This window comes from Papaver somniferum, chromosome 10 (assembly GCF_003573695.1).
Source record: "Papaver somniferum cultivar HN1 chromosome 10, ASM357369v1, whole genome shotgun sequence".
Classification (NCBI taxonomy): domain Eukaryota; kingdom Viridiplantae; phylum Streptophyta; class Magnoliopsida; order Ranunculales; family Papaveraceae; genus Papaver; species Papaver somniferum.
This window is the reverse complement of record NC_039367.1, coordinates 115,938,385-115,960,073: the sequence shown is the minus strand read 5'-3', so window position 1 is coordinate 115,960,073 and position 21,689 is coordinate 115,938,385. Positions and strand designations below refer to the sequence as shown.

Genomic DNA, 21,689 nt, shown 5'->3' with positions numbered 1-21,689 from the left:
GTGGAGGTGTTATTTATACCTTTTTGTTGTGGGTCATTCACATGTCGCCAAAGTTAGACTTTCTACCTCCAACTTCATCTCCAATGTCAAGGTATCACTGCCTAGAATTTTCTTACGTGTTAAACAATATCTCAAAAAGCGGAAAATAAATTGGAAGAAAATTTTCCTCAAATACAGTTCTGGGTTAGATAACTGGAGGGAACTTTTCCCTCCATAAAACAAAAGCTTTAACTTAGTCCAATGTAAAAAAATTGATACAAAATCTACAGTCGCTACCTATTCATATTCCTCACTTCACCCCTAAAGTAACCGGGAATAATAAGATTGTGACGTCGACTCCTATCGCGAACAATTGTGCGTCTACCAAAAGTAGATCCACCATGAAGTCGCTTGTTATCCATTATCGCCGTTATAAAAAGGATATGAGTAATTATTTCAACAGAACTCTGGGAAGATTGTAACTCATCTTCGACCATCTCATTCATGTCTAATAATCGTTTGGTGTAAGTGGACGAATCTTTGCTATCACAATCAGACATTAACTATCATCGGAGTCCCAGACGGAGTTGTCGGAGTGGGACAGTGAACATGACCGAGCCATAAATTAAAGTGCACCTGTTAACAAAAAAAAAATTGAGTCCAATGTGTCGATGTGAAGACAATGTAAAAAATTTAGACCCGTAGCAAGAAAAAAGCTAATTCTTAATCATTGTCTAGCCTACCAAACTGTGAAATCTTGGACACAAATTTGATTAATAATTTTGTTTCGTAATTGGTTGCATATTATACTTCTTTGATGACACTTAATCAAAAAAGGAAATTCATCAGTGGAAATGTAAAAACAAAAAGAAGAAACTGGTGAAATCGAAGACGGGATTATTAGTTCTCGTCTAACTTATATATATTGTGGAGCTAGATCAACTCAGACAAAACATACACTCCTGATTTCTTTTTGTTTCTTTTTTTTCTAACTTGCCGACTGAAAACAAAATACAATAATAATCATAACAAAAGCTACATAAAAACATACAAAAGGGGACCAAGATCACCATACCAGAAGTAGGCGTACAGTATGGTAGTGATGAATGGAGATGTGTTAATTGGTTCTTTAGATCATTTTAATTGAGTGAGAGGTGGTCGTGGTATTAGTTGATTAGATTACCCTTAGCAAACACAAAAACCAGATAGGCAATTACAATATTATGAGAACCCATTTCTATAAAACCTTATATTAACACTTAATACTTGTTAAAACCTTCAAGGCACTTCTTTGATGCATTTTATCAAACAGTGATTGAGCATTGTATACAAAATGTCGAGTGTTTCAAATTATATCAAACAAACTATAAGCAAGAATGAATATCCATCAATTCTGAGATTTCATGAATCGTTATCATTGTATGACAATCTTTGCAGACGACTATACATGGAAATGTGTAGAGTAATTGAAGGTTTTAGTTTCCAGAAAAAAAAATAAAAAAATAAAATAAAATACACAGACAAAAACTTACTCACAAGTGGTAGTTTGAAAGATGAAGCTTTGAAATGATGTAGAAGTGACGAAGAACCAGATCGCTTCTGAATTTCTTTTAAGTTAAATGAACACGATGGAGTACATGTTCAAGCTAGCCATTAGATTAAACAAGGAAGTTAACAAACTAATCAAGCATGGAAAAGAATGAATATAGAAAAACATGATCAAGATTTTACCTTACCTAAAAGCTTCAATCGTTAACAGTCAAAAAAAGGATTTTGATAGGAAGGGAAGAAGAAGCTATGTGGCTTTGAGATTATCACCGAGTATTTTTCAATTACGGAAAAAACAATTTTTGGAATTGGACCTGGTGTCATATAGAAGATGAAGATATGACTTTCTGGTTTACCTTTGCTCGTGAGATGGTAGTCATGTCATTGTCATTTATTGACCTCCATCTAGCATTGGAGATAAATTTTTGGTTAAAAAGGTGATAAATCCTATGTGTCATATGTTTTTATTACCCCCACCCCTAGCATTGGAGATGTTCTCATAATCTAACTATTGGTGGGTTTGTTTGCAGAATTCACCGTTTCCAGGAATTTAATCCCACGTGATTACAAATTCTGGGAATCATGTAAATTCCTTGTGTGTTTGGTAAATCAATACAAATTCCTAGGATTTATAGAGTTTTCTTGTATTAAAGTCTTTGTACCGTTTGGCATTACCCTCAAATTTTAAAATTGTATATATATGGGATTTAGAGTTAAAAAAAAGTGGGTCCATAAATCCCTTGATAAGTTTTCCAACAAATCTTAGGGGGGAGGGTCGGACTCCATATGGAGGATTTGCTGGAAAACTGAATCCCGTAGGAAACGTGATTCCAAGGATTCGGGTAACCAAACATACAGAGAGAAACATAATTCTACTAAATCCCCTGGACCCATGAATTCCACCTTTAAAATTCTACATCCAAACCCACCATATATGTTTTTCACAGGAAACCAGGATTAATAAAGGACGACTTTAATGTACTACTAGGAGACAGAATTGTGGGGGATTGATTTTCCTGGTTGTTTGAGTCTCTTTGTGTATCGACTTCCAAGCTAAGATAATTTATGAATCAAGCAAAAATGTTCTCAGTTCATATACTCTTGTTAGAGCAAGGGCTATGGAGTGAGGATCCTCATTCATTTTGCTCACTTTGCTCTAATTTGATGTTGTTATGGGCAGTGATTGAGTACACTTTCACCCAGAATCACTTGCGCACTCATTGAGACGAGTGAGTGGTGGAAAGTCTCCACTGAACGGCTAATCTTCATCCGCCCAAGCAAAACGGCTGAAAATGTGCCGCTCTGTAACAAAAAAGAAGGAGAAACGGCTAAACATTAGCCTCCCAAACTTAGTTTTAGAATTTTATTAATTTTAAACTCTTGGATACGGGACCCACAATTAGGTTTTATTATTATTAAAAGAAAAAAACCTACGAGGAGGCACATATTCAGCCGCTTTGAGAGAATTTTTTCTCCCCAAGCGGATAAACATCAGCCGTTTAGTCTTTGAAATTAGGTTTCCACGGTCACAAAAACATTCTTTCACTCGGTACTCACTCAATTGGCAGTGAATGAGTGTTAAAAACACTCATTCCATAACCCTTGCTCTTAGGAGTTCATGTAAGTATGTGAGAAGTTCATCTTGAGATTACATAGAAGAATATACACTATGGTCCTGGGTACCAGAGGGTACCAGAACCATGTATAATGATAGTTCATACCAAGTATGTCATATGAACGTATAAGCAGTATCGTGTTCATTTAAACACTTAAGACTTGAACCGTGATGCACATACACAATTTTTAGTGATCAAAGATGTCTTAGAGGTCTTCATGAGAGTTGTAACAAAGATGTCTTAAAGGTCTTCGTGATGCACATATTTGTGAAAATAGTTCATGAGTGTCTGCTTAATTAATTCGTACTGGGTAGATATGCGAAAGGGTATGCATACCTGTGAACCGGCTCGTGAATTCAGATAGCCAGCGTAAGAGTACTGGGTATGCATACTCTTAGGCTATTCACGAACTCAGCACCACCCCAACCCCCACCCACCCCACCCCCACCCCCCTCCACGAATTCAGAACTCCATCGTACGCATAGTGGTGGAATGCGTACCTACATTTTGGAACTTCAGATATCTATGGTAAGCGTACTGGGTATGTGTATATACCCTGAGTCCAAATTAAGTAGTTCTGAACTCTCTTTTGATATTTGAAACATTCTCAATCTCCATAGATATAAATATCATTGCTTGGGAAATTTCCAAATAATCCATTTGAAATAAAAATAGTTCTTGAACAATAACCTGTTTTGAACCAAGATTGCTAAGAATCCATGAACATACATCGCTGGAATCATATTTCGAGATATTTAACAAGACAAGCTTGACTCAAAACTTCTTCTTTGCAATATGAAATCTACTAAAACTCAAACGACATGGTCTCATATAGATAAAATGGTAATTTTGTGAGTAAATAAATTGGTTCAGTCTTCACATACCTCTTTGTTGATTAATTTCTGTGAATATCTTAGTTTGATCTCCGTCTTCAATCTTTTAGGGTTATTCAGTGATGTCTGATACTCAACTACCATACTCTAATCCTAGTCCTAGACTCGACTTTAGTAGACTAGAAATCAAGATATAGTTTTGAGCATCTATAACATTGACAACAAAATTGAGATAGCTAAGCTTACGAGTTCGACCGAGCAGTGCTCTGACAATCTCCCCATTTTCCAATTTTAGTGGCAAAACTAATAATACATATGAATTAAAAATAAGTAGATCTTTCAGCTCAAAATTCATTGTACTTGATCTCCTTGGTTATTCAACACCGTTTTGAATTTTTCGTTCTTCAAGTTATTTTATGGTTCTGCCTATGATCGTTTCAGCTCCTTTGTTGTTAAAGATCCGTAGCAATAACAACTTACGACAATACTTGATTATAGATTTTATAGAATGATAAACCACTCAACTCAATGGTTGTTATACTAAAACACGGTACTGTTACCTTCCTCAAAATTCAATTGCACGATAACTTTGAAACAATACTACGGTGATATGTTCTCCCCCTTAGTCATTACTTACTTCTTTTGCATAATAGGTAAAAACCTATTGATTATCATTCACTCCCCCTTACATAATGCTCTGAAATGACATATGTTATAGTAGAATAATACTAAATAATTATCCCCATTTTTGTCAACCAAATTGGCAAAGGCGAAAAACAAGGGATCATAATAAATTAAACGAAAGAGTTATCAAGACCAGATATAACATACCAGCTTTGATTTAGAAGATTTCACCAAGTAAACTTAGCGTCTTCATCAAGGAGATATATAGGTACAAGAATCTCTTACAATTCCACAGCGACACTCCCCATAAAGATATGGCAATTAAGCACAAGTTCAATTTGAACTCACCCCCATTTGATGTCATTCACAAAAGAATAACATGAGTGACCTTTCTCTAATCATAAGATGACACAGGTGTATACCTACTCCCTTTAAGGAACTTAGAAATCCTCAAGCTAAGTTGAGGGTAGAATCTTATACTAGAAAGGAGTCCCTTGGCAGAATTCCTAGTTTAGGAAGGAATACTGAATTGGGAAGTATTCTTAGTTTAGGAAATAAATTCCTACGAGGGTTAAGAAACCTAACCATAATAGAAATCCTTGTCGGCTAAGTACGATAAAATGCTATATATATATAGGGAAGTTTGACTTATAGCTAAACACACAGACCTAGAGAAAGTTTGTAGACAAACACCTATGTTATTATCAAAACAAGCTTAGCAAACAGTTTAAAGATAGGGTTATTTAACGTTTGGTACATAGCAAATGTCCAACACGTAGCTTTAATACCCAACATTTGAAATATTAAGGGTTGGTACCTTGACTAGATGTTGACCGTCAAACACCATGCTTTGACTTGATTCTTTATTATTTTCTTTTAATAAGTACTCCCTCCGTCCCACCATTAAGTGACCTATTTACTTTTAGATTTTGTCTCACCATTAAGTGACCTATATCACTAAACAAAAGATATTTCTAAAATTATCCTTTTAATTGATTATAAGAAATATAAGAAATATGCATAATTTGATAGGCATGTTTATATTCGTTACGTAGGTGTTTTAAAATGCTTTTCAATGGTATGAAGTTTGCGAACATCCGTGATGTAGTTTGAGAGATAAATCATTTCAAAAATTCACTAGTTATTATCAATAAGGGTATAATTGTAAAAAATGCTTTAATATACTCTTTTCCCTTGCTTGCCTTAAAAATTGTGCAAACTTGAACTAGGTCACTTAATAGTAGGACGGAGGGAGTATAATTTTAATACTAAAGCAATTGAACAAGTATAATTTTAATATTAAAATAGTTAATTTTCTAATTTACCCTTACCCACGACTTTATTTTCTTCGTTAGAAGTAACCTCTGACTCATTTTCAATTCCTTTCAATTCCTTGTGGAATATAGGAGACCGGAACACATCCAAAGATATTCGTCGTTTACTCTCTTCTTTGTCATGTTACTTTCGATTTCTTCTCTTTCTTCAACTCAAACCAATTGGATTAATTTCTTCATACTCAAATCTATCATCACCATTTCATCTCATCTTCTTTCTCCATCATAATCAAATCATTATAACTGTGACCCCAAGACCCCAATTATATCCCCACCATAATCAATCCCAACCCTAAATCCATCTGCCCCAAAATTCTCAAATCGTGAAATACGATTATTTCAATCATGATTAATCATATTAATAATCTCCATAAAACCCTAAAATACAACATCAAATAAAAATCTGAAACAAACCCAGAAAAGAAAGCAATTAATGTGTTGATTAGATTATTTCAACCGTGATTAATCTGAAAAGAACCCAAGAAAGAATAGAGATTGTTTACGCTGGTGGTAGTGGGCAGCGATGGTGGGGAGCGGCGGTGGTGGGTGATGGTGTTTCCGGCAACCCTTACCTCAAAAATCCGTACAGTAATAGTGATGCCAAGAATATCGTTGTTTTGTTTTTTTTTTTCTTCTTCTAGAGAGAACCGAATTTGAACCAGAGAGATTTGGAGTGGTGTTGTAGTGGTGGATGGAGATGGTCATCGGGCTACTGCTGCTCCAGAGAGAACCTAAAATATTGATCTCTTTATGCATTTAAGTCCTTTCAAACTTGTATATATCATTCCTTGTTGCTGCTGCTGCTCTGGTCATCAAGCTATTGTGTTGTTTCGCAAATAATGTTTGGTTAAATTTTGATCTCTATCGTGAAATCTATAGAAGTCTAGGGGTAAATACGTAAAAGTCCAATTTCTGCTATTAATAAAAGAATGATAAAATAGAAAGTCAAAATTAATTAGGTCAAACCAAGAACTTACCGGTCAATGTCTAGTCAAGGTACCAACCCTTAAAATTTCAAATATTGGGTACCAAAGCTAGGTGTTGGACATTTATTGGGTACCAAACGCTAAATAACCCTTAAAGTTATCCACTATTTAGAGAGATTGTGAGAGTAACAAAAATAAAATTGTAATAGTTTTCTTGTTCATAATCTAGAGAAGATAATTTTCTTCGAATATGGTTTTCAGGGGTTTTCTGTTTTATAATTTTCGTCTATCATTATTCTGAATTCCTCTTTTATAATAGTAGTCACCAAAGTATACAGACCATAAGTATCACAAGAGAAGGATTTTCTTGGACGTTAACAAATTTACTCGCTAGCTGCGAACAAAGTAGATTTGTATCCCAAATTTTTTCTCTCTTGTCGCCAGTTACGAACAAAGAAGTTAAAAATAGTGATCTTAATGTTAGAGGCACTAAGATACATTACTTTCATGAGAAAAATAATCATCGTCAAAAACTATTATCTAGGCCAGTTACGAACAAAAAGGACATTAAGTTATGCGATATGACTCAATATAAGAATTATATCTTCTATAACCATTAATTTACGGATGTAGATATTAAAGTTTTCGATCTTATCCCCTGGAAGTTACGCATTGAAGGAGAAAAGGCACAACTACGACCATTTTACGAAGTCCGTGCAATGTATTCATAAAAGTGTAATCGTGGGAAGATCAATATAGCAATTCTCATGATCGTTTACTCTTTTTTTAGCCAGTGAAAAAAAACACAGAGTTAAAAGCTTAATTATATGAGAACATATGAGATATCCGTTCTAATCACCATAAATATGATAGAAAATAACAAATTTTACAAGATAATAAACTTCTATGAATTTGACACATTTAACATATTTAATTGAAAGATAGGATCATTCAAGGTTAAAATACCATCAAGTACACATAACCATCAACTGAAAATAATCCAGAAGAGGTACAACATAAGTTAAAAGACAACAAGGTAACATAACATAAAAGAAAACACTCGTGCAGTAAACCCTTCAACTTAGTTATACTCTTCAACAATTTTGGACACTTCGATGACGAGATCAGGATGCTCAGAAACCGCGAAGTTGACTTAATCCTCAAGGCAGGCCACTCTGCTCTGAAGTGATGCAATTTCAGGGTTAACTTGATAAAAAACTAGAGTGATTTCTCTCTTCATTTTGTCGATGTTTTCTTGAGTCAGACGCTTTGGTCTTCCAATGGAGGATCCAAAGGGAGCACTGCCAAAATGACTACAAATCCTAGTGATGAGACAAGGAAAGCTAGGATTTTTTCTTAACAAGTTCATACCAATCATTTGACGAAATGATAGGCCGGAGAAGTCAATGTTTGCTCCTTGAAGTAGTAAACAAACTCAACCACAAATCTGGTTCACTGATTAATTCTTATTAATGGTGTTGGGAATCAGATTAGCCACGACCAGTTTCCCGAAGGAATTTTGAAATAATTCAACATCATTTACCAATATTTCTCCATCCTTCCAGTGAAAATTTTTCCCGACCAGAAGCATGGGCACATTATTTGGTGGCGGTCTCACATTCTCTGGTTGCGGAATAGAAAAAACACCATCATGAGGTAAAGCTAATAAATCGGTAATTACGCTGCGGTCGACAGAATGGTCTTTTCCTTGATAATTGTTTTAAACCTAAAGTTGCGAGTGTTCGCATAATATATGTTAGCATAAAATAGACTAAACATTTCAGCATGAGCATACCTCATGCATGATGAACATAACCCATTCATGCTCATTCATGAATCGAGTAAATTCATGAACATCAACTGAATCATTATAAATTCTTTCCACAACGGGTTTACGCTTGACGTAACCAAGGTAGACATTACGAGCATGCTTGTTAATGAAATGTAATTGTAGACTAGCATCAAAATAAAGTTCACGAACATTATCAATTATGTCGGTATTTCTACTACTAGAAATTTCCACGATGAATTCTCTTCTTAAATAAAATATAAGGCAACGTTTAACAAGCGTTTCAAATACGTGGGTTGCTCCAAGCTTACACATTACAATGTTTATACACGTAGTAGTCGTTATAAGCAAACTACGACATATATTGCAATGCATAAGTGTTTTAATTAGCGTTATATAAGAAAACTACGACATATATTGCAATGCATAAGTGTTTCAATTAGCGTTACAAAGCGGGAGCGTGAACCAGGCAAAGATGCTTAGCCTTAGTCGCGGAAATTGACTGTTTATCACATGCGACATGATTAAAGGAGTTTAAACGACAAACTTTGGTAGGCCATAACTATCTTGTCTGACTGAATTTGGAAGGTGTGTTTGGTTGAATATGGAAGTTGAAAGGTCGACCAAGGTGGCCGCCTAGGATTTAATCTTTGTCCGGCCAAGTTGGATGGGTGAGTTTAATTTGAGACTGACCTAGTCAGTCATGGTCAGCCATAACCAGGGTTTTTGTTATTTTTTCTCTATACATTAGATATACTTATTCCAAGCTCTTCCAAGCTATTGTTCGGTCAATTGGAGCTTAGATTTTTTGTGTGACACAAAATTGAGTGCATTTTGTGTCTGACACAAAATTGAGTGAATTGAGCAAATTTTGTGTCAACCCAAAATTGAGTACATTGGGAAATTTTTGTGCCTAACACAAAATTGCCAGTTTTGTAGTATTTGTGTCTGGCACGAAAACTACTTGATTTTGTGAACATAGCCGCTATACTTCAATTAAGTATTTTCGTGTGTAGATTTTCATGTCTTTTCATATAAGCTTGTTCAAACACTGTAATAATAGCTATATCATCTAGCTTATAATAGATATGGATGCTAGGCAGTTTTAGGAATTCAGTCATTGGATATGACACTAAAGAGAACCCAAATTTTCTCTATATTAGTGGGCAATCCATCTAGGAGCTTGAAATTCATTGTGTAAAAATCATAGAATATCTGGGAGTATTCCTGAAAGCACCAGCACTATTATAATATTTTATATGTATATAAATATTAAATCATACAATAAGTACAGTTGTACATATATGTATATTTCATGACTTCATCTTGGTGAAACACATAGATATAGCTATACATATATACAGAGAGGTAGGCACATATGCCTATTATTGAAAAGACGAGGATACCCAAATACACCACAATGTTTTATTTATCAACCTATAAGTCCTTTACCAAGTGTGATCGACTATGGACTAAGTCAAGACAATACAACAACTTCGGTACACACTTTGTATGGTCGTTTATGGATACGAGATCGAGACAATACAACGACAGGATTACTTGTATGATTGACTATGGATTCAAGATCGAGACGATACGAAAACGAAGTGATCAATTGATAATAGGTTCGGTGATAACCGAAACTCTATATGATCAATATCAAGTGTTACAGATTAACATACAAGTGCAATTTACTTTAAATTATATAAAGCAAATATAATTGTGGAATAGTAAAATAAATGGCACAACAACATTTTGTTAACGAGTAAACCGCAAATCCAGAAAAACCCCGGGACCTTGTCCGATTTTGAATACTCTCGGAATTAAGCCGTTATACAAAATCTGATACCAACTTCGTATAGTTGACACCAAGTAGACTATCCCTAGCTACTTAGTTTCCTCAGTATCCCTGCGCCTTCGACTTCTAGAGTCACGCACGTGAATCACCAATCCTTTAGATGGTATTTCAAACAGTAAAGAATAAATCTGTTTGGTAACCACTCTATTCAATCTTGGTAATAAGATATTGATTCATTGACAAAGGCTCTTCTGTTTAATTTAATAAACTCCTTTGCTTGGTTAGATCAATATATCCTTTGATTATCGAAATAATCAAACTATAGATTTGCAATTTGTTAGAGTATAGGTCGGTGATAGGCTTCTAAAAGGTCCTAAAAATTATCCCCGGCCAAAAGCTTGGTGGGCCCGGAGAAGTGTATAAAATTAAGCGCAATAAAAACGGGGGCCTACAGTAATACCGCAAGTGCACGGTCGTCGGTTGTAGCTCGTGCAAGTACGGGTCGATCCACAGAGATCGGGTGTGTTTTGGAAGTGTTTTAGCTATTTGGGTTCCTAAATTGCTATTGGGCTATGAAGCCTTTTGGCTTCAATTGGGATTGGTAGTGAACTAGGCTTTGGCCTTAACTGGGCTTCAGAGGCTTTTGGGTTCAATGGGATTGAGCTAACAGTGGACTGTGGCTGGACTTGAGGGTCTTTGGCTTAGTGAACTGTGGGCTTGGTGAGGAAGCAGCAATGGAGCTGCAGCAGACAACAGCTGCAGAAGTGGGGTGGCAGCAACAGCTGCAGAAAGGCAGCAGCAGCAGCTTGGCAGAGGCAACACAAGGAGGGCAACAGCAACAGCAGCTGCAAGAGAAAGAGCTGCACAGCAAGGCCAAGAAAAAGAAGTAGCAATGCAGCAGTGGTAGCAGACAATGCAAAACAGCAGCAACTGCACAAGCAGTGCACAGCAGCACTAGGAGTGGTAAACAGTGGCTCTAGGCCAAATTGGAAGCAAACCAGAGAAGCAACAGAGTTGCAGGGCAGGGAAGAAACAACAAGACAAAAGCAATGGAAAAACTAAACAGCAAAAACAAAACAGTGAACAAAAGCGAAACAAAACAAGAATGAACCAAGGCCTAAGGCCAAGGGCAGGGTTGTGGTGAAGCTGAAATGAAGCAAGGCTAGGCTAAGGCATTCAGGAGGTATACTAAAAGAATGGGAAGAGAACTAGCTTGCTATAAGCACTAGTTTCTCCCAATGCACAATCAACACTGCAACCTAAGCATACACAAGGAATGGCAAGAAAATCAGCTTGCTATGAGCACTGATTTCTTCCATTGCACAATTAGTTCAAAGCTTCACAGATACCTAGCCTAGCATTCCCTCAATTGTGACAGCAAAACAAACATGACAGGAACATTAACAAACATCAACAGGAGACAACATAACAGAAGCAGTGAAACTAAACAGAACATTAACAGGAAATTAAAAGGACATTGCACAAACATTATGAACATAACCAACTGAAATTAACAATGAACACACACAAACATCTAACACATTAACAGGATACATCATAACAGGACACAAGTAACATGAACATGAAATTTTAGCTGAAATTGAAAATTAACATCTAACAGAAATTAACAGTTAACAGGACATGAAAGTCCTGGATGTTGGCTACTCCAAGCATGGTTTTTACAACACACCCATACTACATATTTATACCCACAGACAATTAGGGTTCTACCCAATTTTCCCCCAAAATATCAGTAGCTAGGGTTGGTGATTACTCACCCAATTTGACACAATCACTCCATTTTGATGTCGACCCATGCTTCTATTTTTTCTCCTGTATCACCTCCATTCATCAATTGCTTCTCTAGCACACGTTAATCCATCAACCCATAACCTAGGGTTTAGGTTAGGTAATAAGTTGATGGGATAAAGGGCTAGAATGATGGGGGGAAGTTTTCAATCACGTGTAGGATGATGACGGAGGTGGTATGGTGGTGGACATGGTGGTACGGCGGAGCGGCAGTGGAGTTGGTGGTGGAGCAGTTGCAGAGGAGAAGGAAGGAAGGAAGAAAGAAAGAAAGAAGAGAAGAATGGGTCGAGTTTAGGGTATAGGTATAGGTTGCTAGTGTGTGAGGCGGATCCATCGAGTCTTGATGTTCTGTGACTCTGAGCTGCGAGATGCGAAGATGGTAGGTAGATCGGACGGTGATGCGGAGGCAAGCGAAAAGCGACCGTCAGATGAAGGGATACAACGAAGTTAACGGCTCTAGATGGGGTTAGGTGTTGTAGTGTAAGGCGGAGATATCAAACTTTGATGAACAGCAAAGGAGCGACCGTTGGATTCAATACCATCTAATCTGAAGGCTTGGAATTTCAGCGCTGTGGTGCTTGGCAGAGACTTCAGATTTTGATGCTCTATGAAGGAGCGACCGTCGGATGCTTCTGAGAACTGATCTGATGGCTGAGAACGGAGGCGTTTTTGTGTGTAGAAAATGAGGTTGTGCGCACCATTCTTCGCGGCTTCCTTGCGTAATTTCTCCCGGCTTTTCACTACTTTTCTGCTCTTTTTGCTCCGCAAGTCATCCAGACTTTATTTATTACCTAAAAATGCAAAATTAATTAATAAAAATATTTATTCTCGAAAACAATGAAAATACAGAATATGGGATAAAATGTAGAATTAATGCATAAAAGATGAGTTAAATGCCAACAAAAAGGGATAGATATATACAATATTTGGCACTCATCAAATACCCCCAAACCTGAATTTTACTTGTCCTCAAGTAAAACAAAACTAAGGAAATCCTAACTATACCACTGTCGCTGGTCTCTCGAATGCATTTAGCGTATGCACTAAGCCTTTTAAACCACTAAGTGTCCCTAGTGGACGAGTTGAAGTCTCGTGAAGGTTTACCAGAGGTGTGCCTACAAAACCTAAGGACAAAATATAAGCTCATATTCCATCAAACGTGACATGTGCAAAACAGTTAAGCTCACAGCAAAATGGAGATGTCAATCTAGCTTTCGAAGGCACAATCCTAGCACTGATAACAAAAAAAGACATGTGATAAGAGTGTAAAGTGTATCTACACATGTGTAAAGAAAGATCTGAAGTTATGACTACTAATCACCAAGAGATAGTTTCTCAGGCTAAGAACTGAGGTCGAAATCTAGCTAGCTGTCCGGACTTTACGAGAATTGTGAATGAGTTGGAGGTATTTCACAATTACTCGCGTTGTACATCAATGGCATACACCCTCCTTGCTTACAACACAAAAGATGACTATTTACATGACTCTTATTTACATTGACAATTCTCTTTTTATTTTTGGAACAAGAGATGATGGAATTGATAAATACATGATTTTTTTGGTATTTTTCTGATATATATATATATATATTTTTTTTTTTTTTTTTTTTTTTTTTTTTTTTAAGGAAACACTTTTGATACATATACAAAAAGAAACAAAAAATTACATGACACTTTGCAAGAGGTAGCCCTTTTTGATGCACCCAGTTAAATTCGATGGTTGTCTTTCTTAATGTAACCTCCACCTTCTATCCCAACCAACCAAAGAACAAGCTAGTCAAGTTTCGTTCAGTATTCTAAAGTGATTGGCAATCGTAACTTCCTATCAAACACCTTGAAGATCGAGGCCATACATGTATTGGTAGATCGTGCGCGTGCAAATTTCTTATCACTATGTGAATTGTGCTAGAATCAGGGTGCCTAAATATCTAGACTAAGACTCCTAATAAAAATACATATTTGCACAAGAGTCAACATTTCAAGGTAAATGAGCTCCATTTTTATGATTTTTCTAATTTTTTAATTTTTTTGAATTTGATTTTTTAATTTTTTTTTTTTGGAAATTTTCAATTTTTTCAAAAAGAAGAAGGAGTTCGTTTTCAATTATGGCAAATTATCATGGTATCTACTCTATACCCCCAAACCTAAACTAAACATTGTCCTCAATGTTTCAAAATATGGAAAGAATTAAAATGCAACATATGGAAAGGGACATGCTGAGTAGAGTAAAAGGAGAGAGAATACCCGATTTCGGCGAAAGCAGAATTAAAACTCCGTTATTCAAGGCAAAAATCCAACATATTTCAGCCGAGATCATATTGGATTAGCAAAATATATACAAAAGGAACAAAAGGGTTTTTAAGAAATTTTATCTACTGGATTATATACAAAAAAAATCACCATACACCAAAAGTCTAAAGAGTTGAGGATCAACCCAAAAGAAAAGTGTAGAGACATGGAAAGTTTCAAAACACTAAAATTGGACTTAAATGGGAGAAAAATAAAACTTTTTTTTTTTTTTTTTTTTTTTTTTTTAAGAAAGAAAGAAAATAAAGAAAATAAAATTTGGTTTTTTGAAATGGGAGCACGCCCACTGTTTGTCCTCTAATGGAATGGAAGGAAGGCCGCGGCCCACGAAACACTAAGTTTTAATTTTGAAAGTTTAATTTGGCCCAGTTGGTTAAGGCCCGACGTTTGTTTTAAAACTTTGGTTTCGAGGTCCACTCTTGAGTGGAAGCAAGCCCATAATCAGTTATAAGCTCAGCTGGGTTTAAACCCAGAATACAAAATACAAGTCCAATGGAAGAATTTAAACAAGCCCACACAAAATAAATACAAGCCCACAAATTAAACAAACAAGCCCAAAAATAAATTATTACAAACCCAAAATAGAAAAATAAAAAGCCCAAAAAAATTGGGTTAATTATTACAAGCCCACAATTAAAAAATTTGGAAGCCCACAATTCGGGTTCTCTCAATGAATGGGTTTAGGCTTACCTTTTTAGCACAGCCCAGCTGCTCTGATATTGTTGCAAAAACCCAGTTGGGTTTTGGTTCTTTTCCTTGGTGGCGTCCCAGCAGAGGAAAAACAGGTTCAGAACAGCAGGTCCAACAGCAAATGAAGTGAAGCAGATGCAGATGCAAATGCTATGCAATGAAATGCAAAAAATAGCTAATAAAACTACAAGAAAAACACAGCACCAATCCCCGGCAGCGGCGCCAAAAACTTGATAGGCTTCTAAAAGGTCCTAAAAATTATCCCCGGCCAAAAGCTTGGTGGGCCCGGAGAAGTGTATAAAATTAAGCGCAATAAAAACGGGGGCCTACAGTAATACCGCAAGTGCACGGTCGTCGGTTGTAGCTCGTGCAAGTACGGGTCGATCCACAGAGATCGGGTGTGTTTTGGAAGTGTTTTAGCTATTTGGGTTCCTAAATTGCTATTGGGCTATGAAGCCTTTTGGCTTCAATTGGGCTTGGTAGTGAACTAGGCTTTGGCCTTAACTGGGCTTCAGAGGCTTTTGGGTTCAATGGGATTGAGCTAACAGTGGACTGTGGCTGGACTTGAGGGTCTTTGGCTTAGTGAACTGTGGGCTTGGTGAGGAAGCAGCAATGGAGCTGCAGCAGACAACAGCTGCAGAAGTGGGGTGGCAGCAACAGCTGCAGAAAGGCAGCAGCAGCAGCTTGGCAGAGGCAACACAAGGAGGGCAACAGCAACAGCAGCTGCAAGAGAAAGAGCTGCACAGCAAGGCCAAGAAAAAGAAGTAGCAATGCAGTAGTGGTAGCAGACAATGCAAAACAGCAGCAACTGCACAAGCAGTGCACAGCAGCACTAGGAGTGGTAAACAGTGGCTCTAGGCCAAATTGGAAGCAAACCAGAGAAGCAACAGAGTTGCAGGGCAGGGAAGAAACAACAAGGCAAAAGCAATGGAAAAACTAAACAGCAAAACAAACAGTGAACAAAAGCGAAACAAAACAAGAATGAACCAAGGCCTAAGGCCAAGGGCAGGGTTGTGGTGAAGCTGAAATGAAGCAAGGCTAGGCTAAGGCATTCAGGAGGTATACTAAAAGAATGGGAAGAGAACTAGCTTGCTATAAGCACTAGTTTCTCCCAATGCACAATCAACACTGCAACCTAAGCATACACAAGGAATGGCAAGAAAATCAGCTTGCTATGAGCACTGATTTCTTCCATTGCACAATTAGTTCAAAGCTTCACAGATACCTAGCCTAGCATTCCATCAATTGTGACAGCAAAACAAACATGACAGGAACATTAACAAACATCAACAGGAGACAACATAACAGAAGCAGTGAAACTAAACAGAACATTAACAGGAAATTAAAAGGACATTGCACAAACATTATGAACATAACCAACTGAAATTAACAATGAACACACACAAACATCTAACACATTAACAGGATACATCATAACAGGACACAAGTAACATGAACATGAAATTTTAGCTGAAATTGAAAATTAACATCTAACAGAAATTAACAGTTAACAGGACATGAAAGTCCTGGATGTTGGCTACTCCAAGCATGGTTTTTACAACACACCCATACTACATATTTATACCCACAGACAATTAGGGTTCTACCCAATTTTCCCCCAAAATATCAGTAGCTAGGGTTGGTGATTACTCACCCAATTTGACACAATCACTCCATTTTGATGTCGACCCATGCTTCTATTTTTTCTCCTGTATCACCTCCATGCATCAATTGCTTCTCTAGCACACGTTAATCCATCAACCCATAACCTAGGGTTTAGGTTAGGTAATAAGTTGATGGGATAAAGGGCTAGAATGATGGGGGGAAGTTTTCAATCACGTGTAGGATGATGACGGAGGTGGTATGGTGGTGGACATGGTGGTACGGCGGAGCGGCAGTGGAGTTGGTGGTGGAGCAGTTGCAGAGGAGAAGGAAGGAAGGAAGAAAGAAAGAAAGAATAGAAGAATGGGTCGAGTTTAGGGTATAGGTATAGGTTGCTAGTGTGTGAGGCGGATCCATCGAGTCTTGATGTTCTGTGACTCTGAGCTGCGAGATGCGAAGATGGTAGGTAGATCGGACGGTGATGCGGAGGCAAGCGAAAAGCGACCGTCGGATGAAGGGATACAACGAAGTTAACGGCTCTAGATGGGGTTAGGTGTTGTAGTGTAAGGCGGAGATATCAAACTTTGATGAACAGCAAAGGAGCGACCGTTGGATTCAATACCATCTAATCTGAAGGCTTGGAATTTCAGCGCTGTGGTGCTTGGCAGAGACTTCAGATTTTGATGCTCTATGAAGGAGCGACCGTCGGATGCTTCTGAGAACTGATCTGATGGCTGAGAACGGAGGCGTTTTTGTGTGTAGAAATTGAGGTTGTGCGCACCATTCTTCGCGGCTTCCTTGCGTAATTTCTCCCGGCTTTTCACTACTTTTCTGCTCTTTTTGCTCCGCAAGTCATCCAGACTTTATTTATTACCTAAAAATGCAAAATTAATTAATAAAAATATTTATTCTCGAAAACAATGAAAATACAGAATGTGGGATAAAATGTAGAATTAATGCATAAAAGATGAGTTAAATGCCAACAAAAAGGGATAGATATATACAATATTTGGCACTCATCAGTCGGTTGAACCCACCAAGCGTTGGTATGTCAAGTTTGGCTGTCATATTTTAGTAAATCAAAACTCATTTAAAGAGTCGCTTGATTATTTATTAGAGTCAACTTCGTATAGGTTAGCTAGAAAGTTACTAGGATATAAGATTTACAAGTATTACGTGAAGACTTGAAGAATGAGAAGAAGTAACGACCTACAACGATGACATCATCCTTCCTCTTGAGGTTAGTAATATTTGACTTGAACTGTTTCATTCCTAACGTATCTTTCAAGTCGTGCATATTGAAAACATGACTGCGAAGTTGTGAATGATTATACTCTAGTTACACATAGTATTAAGGAATTACAATACGAAGTATAACGTATATCTTTTGAACTTCGTATATAAGACATCAACATAATCGTATGAATGCTATTGTGATTATGTGTATGGGTATGGGTGAAGATTTCGTCCTAGGAAACAATATTTTACATTCGTTTAAAGGAAGTACAATTCATAAACTTGTTTTATGAATCGAAAGGGAAATCGCTAGGCTTATTGGTATTGTTATTCATTGCAAATCTTTGGATTACCAATATGTGTGTTTAGTATAACCACTCATAACTTGTTTATGTATCTTGGTAAAACTATTCACAAGGCCTGACTTTTGTATTGGTATGACTTTTATTAGTGAAACCGATCTTAAGTAATCACCTGAGATGGTATGATCGATATGTTATATTTGGTATGACCAACTCTAGACATTGGGGAACCGACCCTAGTAAGAGGTGCAACCGATCACAAGCAAGGGGAATCGATCCTTGTAAAAGGCACAACAAGTCTTAGATATTGTGACTGATCCCATGACTTGTGCAACCGAATACAAGTTAGATACCATAAATATGTGGTAACCGATCCTAGTACCTAGTCAACCAATTTTTGGAAAGCTAGTGTGACTAATCCTAGTACCCACATGAAGGTAGAACCGAAACTTGTTTTGGTAGAACCGTGAAACCCATTAATGGTGATTTGATAGGATAATCAATCACATAGTTCTTGGAAGTCAGATGAACCAATTCTAAACTTGTTTTGGAAGTGTGGCAAATCGGTTCAAAGATTGTAAATATGAAAAAGGATTTACAAAGTAAAGATGTCGACATACTTTGAACATGTGCAGTAACTCTTATCTTTTATTGTTCAAAGATATTCCTTAATAGCTAAAGGAGAATCCCGGTTCGAAATAAATTGAGAATCTTTTAATTAAGGTTTTTAGTTTTATATGCTTTTAATTTCAAGCAATTAAAATGCATATCTTTAGAAAATAAAAATTGGTACTGTGCATTTACTAATTGGAGATTTTCTACTGATATTTCGGTCAATATTTGGACAAAGCATTTCCTGGAATTATGGAAACCGAATTTGGAAATATATTGGTGTCCAAACTTCCTTGGTCTATAAATATTGAAGTTTGCATTTTGAGCAAACTAATCCTCAGAGCCAGCAAAACTACCTAGTTGTGTTGTTACTGGTGGAGCCATCTATTCGGAGAGGAAAGTACCCTAATTAGGCGAAATCTCTTACGACCGCTAGTTTTAAAGACTTCTTTGGGATTGGGAAGCTCTACGAGTACCGTTGGTGGGAAACTAGATAATTGCAGTTTATTATTAGTTTTCAATTGATTTGATTGACTAACGGTTGTTGAACTTTGGTTGCACCTAGTTTGTTTATGCTTGAGAATCTTCTCTTCTGATATAAGATTCACTCAAACTAGATCGAAGTTTCGACGGGGATCTTTAGACTGTTTGTAGATCTAAAGACGTCTTGTGATAATCCATTGTTAACAGACTCCGTTCTGTGTGTGATTGATCATAAGAGATTCAAGTTGATTGTGTGCAGGTGTTTATTGAAGATCTAAGAAGATTTGAAGACAAAGAAAATTTCTGATTTGGGTTCATAATCTTTGGTGTTTATTGAAGATCCAACTATAATCGGTTTATCTTTGTGATAACCTTGATTGATAGTTGAGTAGATCGGCATCAATACAATTCTTTGTGATTCAAAGTATTGATTGCATAGTCTAAATAATTTCTTTGGTAATTGTTAACATATAGATCTAAGAACCTGACAAAGGAGTTTATTGGGATAAACGGAAGAGCCTTTTGTCAAACTCATATCACGTTGTTTGAAAAAAGTTGTTTCCGAACAGATTTGTTGTTCCTTTACTATTTGGAATACGAACCAAAGGAATTGTTCCAAGTGCGTGACTTATTACAAGTTGGAGGCGCAGGGATACAGACGGAACTAGGTGAACTATAGGTTTAGTTGCTTGGTCTCAACTATACGAAGTCGGTTTAGATTTTGTATAACGGCTTAATTCTGAGAGTATTCAATTCTGGACTAGGTCTCGGGGTTTTTTTGCATTTGCGGTTTCCTCGTTAAGAAAATCTTGCTGTGTCTTTTACTTTTCTATTTCCGCAATTATAATTGTTTTATTATAATTAGAAGTAAAATACACAAACGTTAATTCCTAATTACTTGATAGCTATCCTATTGTGTTTGGTTAAGACCGAACCTCATATAAGGTAATCATACTTCGTTGTTGTATTGTCTCGATCTTGTATCCATAGTCAATCACACAAGTTATCTTGTTGTCGTATTGTCTCGATCTCGTATCCATAAACGATCACACGAAGTGTGAACCGATTAGTTGTTGTCTCGACTCAGTCCATAGACAATCACTTTGGGAGAAAGGACTTATAGGTGGAAAAGTTTTAGATTGAGGTATATTTGGGTACCCTCGTCTTTTCAATTGGTATCAGAGCAGGAAAACACGAAAAGATCTAACAATCTGTATTTGGTGCGATCTAACCTATAAGATATGGGCCAAAGCAAAGTTAAGAGGGAGTGAAAACTGAAGAAAGGCTCAGTTAACGTATTACAAGATATGTACTCAAAAGGAGATTGTTCTTCAATTTCAGATTGCTCAATTGATGAGATCTCTAACGAGATATTCTTGAGTTCTATACTCGAGATCGCTAATGGAAGATCAAGTGTGAAAACTTCTGAAGTAAAAGAATTGAGTAAACAATTTCTTCTCTGCTCTAATGAACTTCTTTCAACACTTGAAAGAGAAAGAGATTTAACTCTAAAGTTTGAAAATCTCCATGAAGAGCATAAATTGCTAAAAGAAGAAACCACACAACAAGTTTGTGACTACGAAGAAAATATGAATATTGAACGTCATCATGTAGAAACTTGTGAAAAAGATCTGGAAAATCTCGATAAAAGATTTGTCTTCTAGAAAAATAGCTTGATGACTCTAAAATGAAATTGAAATCTCAACAAGAGTACTTCAAGGAAAAACAAAGAGGTCTTCTTTCCACCATAAATTGTTTAGAGGAAACTCTTAACTCTGCTCTTGATGAAAATAAATCATTGAAAGAGGAAATCTCTATGATGAGAAAAATTAATGAGATCTCAAACAACTTATCCTCATTGTTGGAAACAAGAAGAATTCATGGGGACACACGTGGTTTAGGATATGAAGATAGTAATACTGTAGTTCCTAATAATGAAAGAAAGTTTGTCAAATCCGTGTGTACTCAAACAGAGGACTCTCCAAAAGAAAATGCTCAACATAGTTGTGGAGAAACTAGTAGGGATAAACAAACAATTGATGTTCCTTCAAACCAGAAGAAGAAGGGTGATAAAGAAAAGAAAAGACCGAAGCCAAGAAGAGTACAGAAAGTTAAAGGAGCTTTCAACAACCTTGCACAAACAGGTAACAACAAACATTTCAACTCTTATAATACCACATGTTGTTTTTCTTGTGGTAGTA

General features: G+C 36.7%; 1 long non-coding RNA gene across 2 annotated transcripts; it reads right to left on the bottom strand.

Annotated features, from left to right (window-relative positions):
• Nucleotides 1-129: 129 nt before the first annotated feature.
• On the bottom strand, nt 130-1,907 carry LOC113319553. 2 transcript variants are annotated; one of them, XR_003345619.1, is made up of 3 exons: nt 1,711-1,907; nt 1,512-1,625; nt 130-615 (listed from the first exon to the last, which is right to left on the bottom strand). It is a non-coding gene; the product is annotated as an uncharacterized LOC113319553 (long non-coding RNA). The 2 variants fall into 2 exon arrangements; XR_003345618.1 differs by having other exon boundaries at nt 1,716-1,907.
• Between the last annotated feature and the right edge of the window lie 19,782 nt (nt 1,908-21,689).